The sequence below is a fragment of the Mirounga leonina genome, unplaced genomic scaffold (assembly GCF_011800145.1).
Source record: "Mirounga leonina isolate KUSES-001 unplaced genomic scaffold, KU_Mleo_1.0 Mir_173, whole genome shotgun sequence".
In the NCBI taxonomy this organism is placed as follows: domain Eukaryota; kingdom Metazoa; phylum Chordata; class Mammalia; order Carnivora; family Phocidae; genus Mirounga; species Mirounga leonina.
This window is the reverse complement of record NW_023270447.1, coordinates 63,021,825-63,027,824: the sequence shown is the minus strand read 5'-3', so window position 1 is coordinate 63,027,824 and position 6,000 is coordinate 63,021,825.

Here is a 6,000-nt window from a genome sequence, read left to right as displayed (position 1 = left end):
GAGGTTCCTCAAAAAATTAAAAATAGAGGTACCATATGATCCAACAATTCCACTACTGTGTACTTACCCAAAGAAAACAAAAACAGTAATTCAAAAAGATAAATGCATCCCTATGTTTATTGCAGCATTATTTACAATGAGCCAAGGTAGGAAAGCAACCCAAGTGTCCATGGATAGATAAGCAGATAAAGATGTGGGGTATACACACACACACACACACACACACAATGGAATATTATTCAGCCATAAAATAGAATGAAATCTTGCCATCTGCAACATGAATGGACTTAGATGGTATTAGCCTAAATGAAATAAATTAGAGAAAGACAAATACCATATGATTTCAGTTATATGTGGAATCTAAAGAATAAAACAACAAAAAAATCCCCAAAGACTCCTAACTACAGAGAACAAACTGGTGGTTGCCAGAGGGGAGATGGGAAGGAAGATGGGTAAAATTGGCGAAGGGAATTAAAAGATTCAAACTGCCAGTTATAAAATAAATAAGCCATAAAGATGAAAAATAAAGCATAGGGAATACAGTCAATAATATTATAATAACATTACTACACTTGTGGTGAGCACCGAGTAATGTATAGAGGTATTGAATCACTATGTTGTACACTTGAAATTAATATAACTTTGTATGCCAACTAAACTTCCAAAAAAAAAAAAAAAAAAAAAAGAATGATCACTGTGAGATATCCTGGACCCATAATGAGAAAAACAAACCTCATGAAGAGTTGGGTTCAGACCATGGCCCATCCTGTGGTACAAGATTCTGCCTACCATGAAGGTAGGTCCACAATGCTACTTCTCTCAGGTAATGATGTCCTATGCATTGCAGAAAATCTTGTCTTGAGAGGTCTGAAATTTTCCACTTTAACATCTCTTACATGAGTATTCTTGTTTCTCAAAATGTGGTTTGCACATCACCTATATCAGAATTACTCAAGGCGAGTCCCAGAGTGTAAATAATACTTCAGTATTTAGTACACAAGACATCAGTATACATAATTATGCAGGAGTCTTGTAAAAATTCAGATTCCTGGGCCTCACCCCATATTGACTTAACCAGTCTGTAGGTGAGGGGAACAAGGGTTTGCATCTGTAAAAGCTCCCCTTGCCCTCGAGGCTGATTATCATGTCCACCAAAGTTGGAGAATCACTGTGCTTTGGGACGTTTGGATAAGGTTAAGAAACAAAATCTTAGGCAGCACTTTTGTGTGTGTGCTGAATCCGCTAGATACAGAAATTTTTACCAGATTGATTGAAGTCGGGAAGTAAAATTTAGGAGACTGGAAAATGCATATCAACTGGCCCAAGGAAATGTGACATCCCCACGAATGAAAGCTAATGGGGACAGCCTGTCACAACTCTTTTTTTTTTTTTAATTTATTTGAGACAGAGAATGAGAGAGAGCGCACATGAGAGGGGGGAGGGTCAGAGGGAGAAGCAGGTTCCTTGCTGAGCAGGGAGCCCGATGCGGGACTCGATCCAGGGACTCCAGGATCATGACCTGAGCTGAAGGCAGTCACTTAACCAACTGAGCCACCCAGGCGCCCCTCACAACTCGTCTTTTAAATGAGGTTATTTTCTTTTTTCTTTTCTTTTCTTTCTTTTTTTTTTTTTTTTGAGAGAGCACGCACAGGCACAAGCAGATGTTATTTCTAAAGCCTCAACATTAAACATACTTTGGTGTGGGAATGTACAGCTTGATAAGGGGGATCTGGTAGGAGTCTATTGTATATGAGAAATAAAACACAGATGGAGAAATTCCTAGAGTAGAGTGGGAGAATGGTGAAATCATCCTTAGTGCAGCAATGATTAAATTAGACACATCAGCACAATCTGTAATTGAAATAATCTGCACTCTCTGGCATCAGCCTAGTGACTGCAAATAGTCCTACGGAATGGCATCAACATGCAATTTGTACCCTTCTCTGAATCTGTATCCGTGGCTCCCAGATATGATTGGGCATTGGAATCAACTCTATAGCTTGTTAAAAATATAACTTATCCAAAAAATCATACGTATATATATATGATTTTATATATATATATGTAGTTTATCTTGGGTCCCTCCTGGGGTGGGATACAGCACTTCTATGAGAAGGCCTCCATAAACATCTCAGTTCCAGGTTGAGGACCCCCTGCTTTATACTTTCTAGAGGTTGGTCATTCAGAATCTTGGTCCTGGCAATTAAGATGGGGCCCGGGACATCCTGTTCAGGTATCGATGCTTGCAGCGTCTGCTGGGGTGGTAATTAAGGGAAGTAAAGCACTAGATGAGAAGAGGGCTTCCACCTGTGAGCATGGCCAGCAACCACAGGCTGAGTCATTAGTGCAATCTCCTATCATCCTGCTGCAGGGCCCGCGAATGTGTTCCCCAAGCACTGTTTAAAGAATATAAAAATAATTGTGCACTTGTCAGCAATTCCTCCCTGAAAAGGATTTCTGGTACTGGAACATTTTGCTAAGAGCTGTTGGTCCTGGGATGAATAAGCCCTGTTTTTTGACATAGTGCCAGAGGATGAGTGAACCAATAGACTCCAAGCACCGCCCCCCACCCCCCAGTCCCTCTATGGAAACCTTAAGATGGAGCTCTGATACTTTTTCAAAGACATTCAATAGAGTTCGAGAAGAAGCAGATGTCTGCTTCTGAGAACAGGCTGCGGAGGGGCAGAGAGATCACAGTGATTAAGCAGTCATCAAGGGCAAGGCAACTGTGATGTCCATCCTGCTTTGATGACACTTTAAGACATTTAACACCTTGGCTTCTCTGAAACCAGCAAAGAGCGAAGGGTGAGGTCCCTTCAGGAGACAAGCCAGAGTCAGGAGAAGCCGCCTCATCAAACGCTTTGCCAGCACACTTGTCTGAGACTAAGGGTGGGGAATTTGGGGGTGAGGTTAAAGGCATCACCATTTTGGAAGGTCCATGGATCCCTGAAAATAAGCCTTTATTTTAGAAGTCTACTATGAAGCAACTAAATTGATCAGTCCACATGGGTAGGTTATGGAGGATAACCGTTCCTTAGTACCAGGAGGGACAGACAAACCCTTTTCTAATTCCTCCTGCTAACCTGGCCATCCGGAGCGCCAAAGTGTACTTGGCAAACTCACCCATAAGCAGCTCAGGCAACTTTATCAAGACTTTCTCCCAACTTAAAATTTCCTCTTCAATAAGAAAGTTATTTTTTAAATCTTGGTTTGTATTAAACCACGCCAAATGAATGCCTAAACCCAGGAATGGCTCTTGGGCGTCAGGGAGTGACTTCTCTCCTGTCCCTACTTCCCGAATCTTGGAAACGTTACCCTCAAGTGACTGTGGTTGTTATCTTTACTTTTGAGCTCTTTCTCACCTGCTCTTTGACTGCATGTTGCTCTTCAGAACTGGGAATGAGTAACAGCTCTCAGGCCAGGGGTATGCTGTTCGATAGTTTCTAAGTGTGTAGCTCCTGGCCATCCTTGGCGAGCTTCTGGTCCCTTCACCATCCAGAATTCTGATCGCAAGCTCTTTCACTCGGACCTCAAGGACAACCAGGACTTATTTCAAACACTCTCAGTGGAGCAGTCATAAGCATCGACTAAGTTCATTTTTTAAATGGTATCAGTGGAGGGAAATGGTACACAGAAGGCAGCTTTGGGAGCACGAGGGAGCTGGCCCTCTCTCCCAGCTTCTCCATCTCCCTCTCCACCAGTTCTGAATACAATTTTATTACATCTCTGCATCTGGGATACTGAGCCAAGCTTTGCTTAACTTAGTCCTATTATTCTAGTTAAATGAATGCAACCTTCAAAATGACCTTGGGCAATGCGGATGTTCATTTAATTCCAAATATCGTTAACCTTCCAGCCATAAAGTCCTTGGAGCCACTTTACTCACTTGCTCTTAAAATTTCCAGAGCTTCAGCTCCCCATTAAGATGGACTTAAATTCAACCATGAATGGTCCTTGACAGTCTAACTGGATGGATAGATTTAGTAAATGCTCCTGCATTGAAAGCCATTCACTCATTTAAGAGGCATTCACTGAGTGCCCGTCCTGTGCCAGGCAATCGGATGTGTAAACGCCGGCCCTACGCATTCCTCCTCCATGAGCCCTTCTGTGTGGCCTGGACATGCCGGTCCTCTCCGTGAGTTAGCTAAGGTTGGCTAGGATGATGTAGGTCACTTGGAACATTCTGGAATTTAAGAATGGTCATTTTTGCAGATATCAATGAGATCACTTAAAGCAGCACTCCCTTTATTCATCTTCTGTGACGGACTGCAATTCAGATTTCATGGAAGGCTCTCAGTATAGCAGGATAAAGTATGGATGGCCTAGAAAATTAGGTAGAGGCCTGTGACTTAAAGCAGTGAATAAGGAATCACTTAAGGTTTTTTTTTTTTTTTTTTTAACCAGGTGCAGAATAAACAAAATTGGATGTTTCAGGTAGGAAATTAGGCAGAGACATTACGATTACTTAGAAAGTGTGAGACGCTAGCTCCATCCGTGTCATTGCAAATGGCAAGAGGTCATCCTTTCTGACGGCTGCGTAGTAGTCCATTGTAGATACACCACGTCTTCTTTATCCATTCATCAGCTGATGGACATGTGGGCTCTCTCCATAGTTTGTCTATTGTTGATGGATGGAGTTAGAGTGTGTTTTGCTAAGTGAAGTAAGTCCGTCAGAGAAAGACAAATACCACAGGATCTCACTCATATGTGGAATTTAAGAAAACAGATGAACATATGGGAAGGGGGAAAAGAAAAAAAATGAAAGAGGGAAACAAACCATAAAAGACTGTTAATGATAAAGCACAAACTGAGGATGATGGAGGGAGGTGGGCGGGGGGTGGGGGGAATGGGCCAGATCGGGGAGGGGTATGAAAGAGGGCACCTGTGATGAGCACTGGGTCTTGTAAGTGATGAATCACCAAATTCTACTCCAGAAACCAATATTGCACTATAGGTTAACTAACAAAATTTAAATTAAGAAAGAAAGTGTGTGAGAGCAGTAAATGCTCACAAAGAATTCTGTATTTCAGTCACGGAGTGGTGGAGACCCACTCAGCAGTGTACAACAGGAAAGGACAGTATTTCCCTAGAAAAACTGTAGAAAACAAGGAGAACATTTGTGGTAGGAAATACAGTATTTATTAGGGCTGACACCATGGCTTCTAGGAGAGAATGCTATGAAGATGGAAAGGTCAGATTTATTCCAAGGTTTCTGAATAGCAGAGACAATGAACCAGAGTTTGGAAGGACCAAGGACCTTTGCTATCAGGCTACCAACTCCCCCTCTTGGTGGCTCTAGGACTTTACAGTAGCTACTTAACATCACTGACCACCACCTCCTGTCTTTCCAGTTCGGGTTCTCTGGTACCCACATTCTCATAATTCTTCAACTTCATTGGGACCTCCAGGACCGGATGCCCACGACTTTCCACTAATTATCCTCTCTTCCTGTCTCCGCTTTCCACCTTTCCTGGCATAGATTCCATGGTCCATTTTGAATCTTTTAAAAACAAATTCAACCCTCTCTCTCCTCTCCACCCATCACATTAATCTAGGAAACCCCCAACCCTCAATAAACCCAACTCTGACGTCTGGGCCAGTACTCAAGCAGCTGATCGTTGCAGGAGAAAGGCCACACGATACCGACTGCCTTTATCTTAACTCCCCGACTACAGACAAATATGGTGAGGAAATACCACTTATGACATAATCAAATGGACTGGCCTCTTACCATCCCTTTAATACTTATTTAGTGTGTGTGGGGGGGGGTCATCTCCTTCCCTGGAAAAGAGTCTAGCAGACCTGTAATTGTTCTTCTCTTAGCAAACAGACAGTTCTACACTCACTTCTGGTCCCAAGCCCAGTCTAGATGCAGTGACCAGAATGTCCCGAAGGGACTTAGCATTGAGGCTTCCCACCTGGAGCGTTTGGTAGGAAGCTTGCAATGGGAAGGGGGCTTCATCACTGTGCTCCCTCCGCTCTTTCTGCTCACCCCCTCCC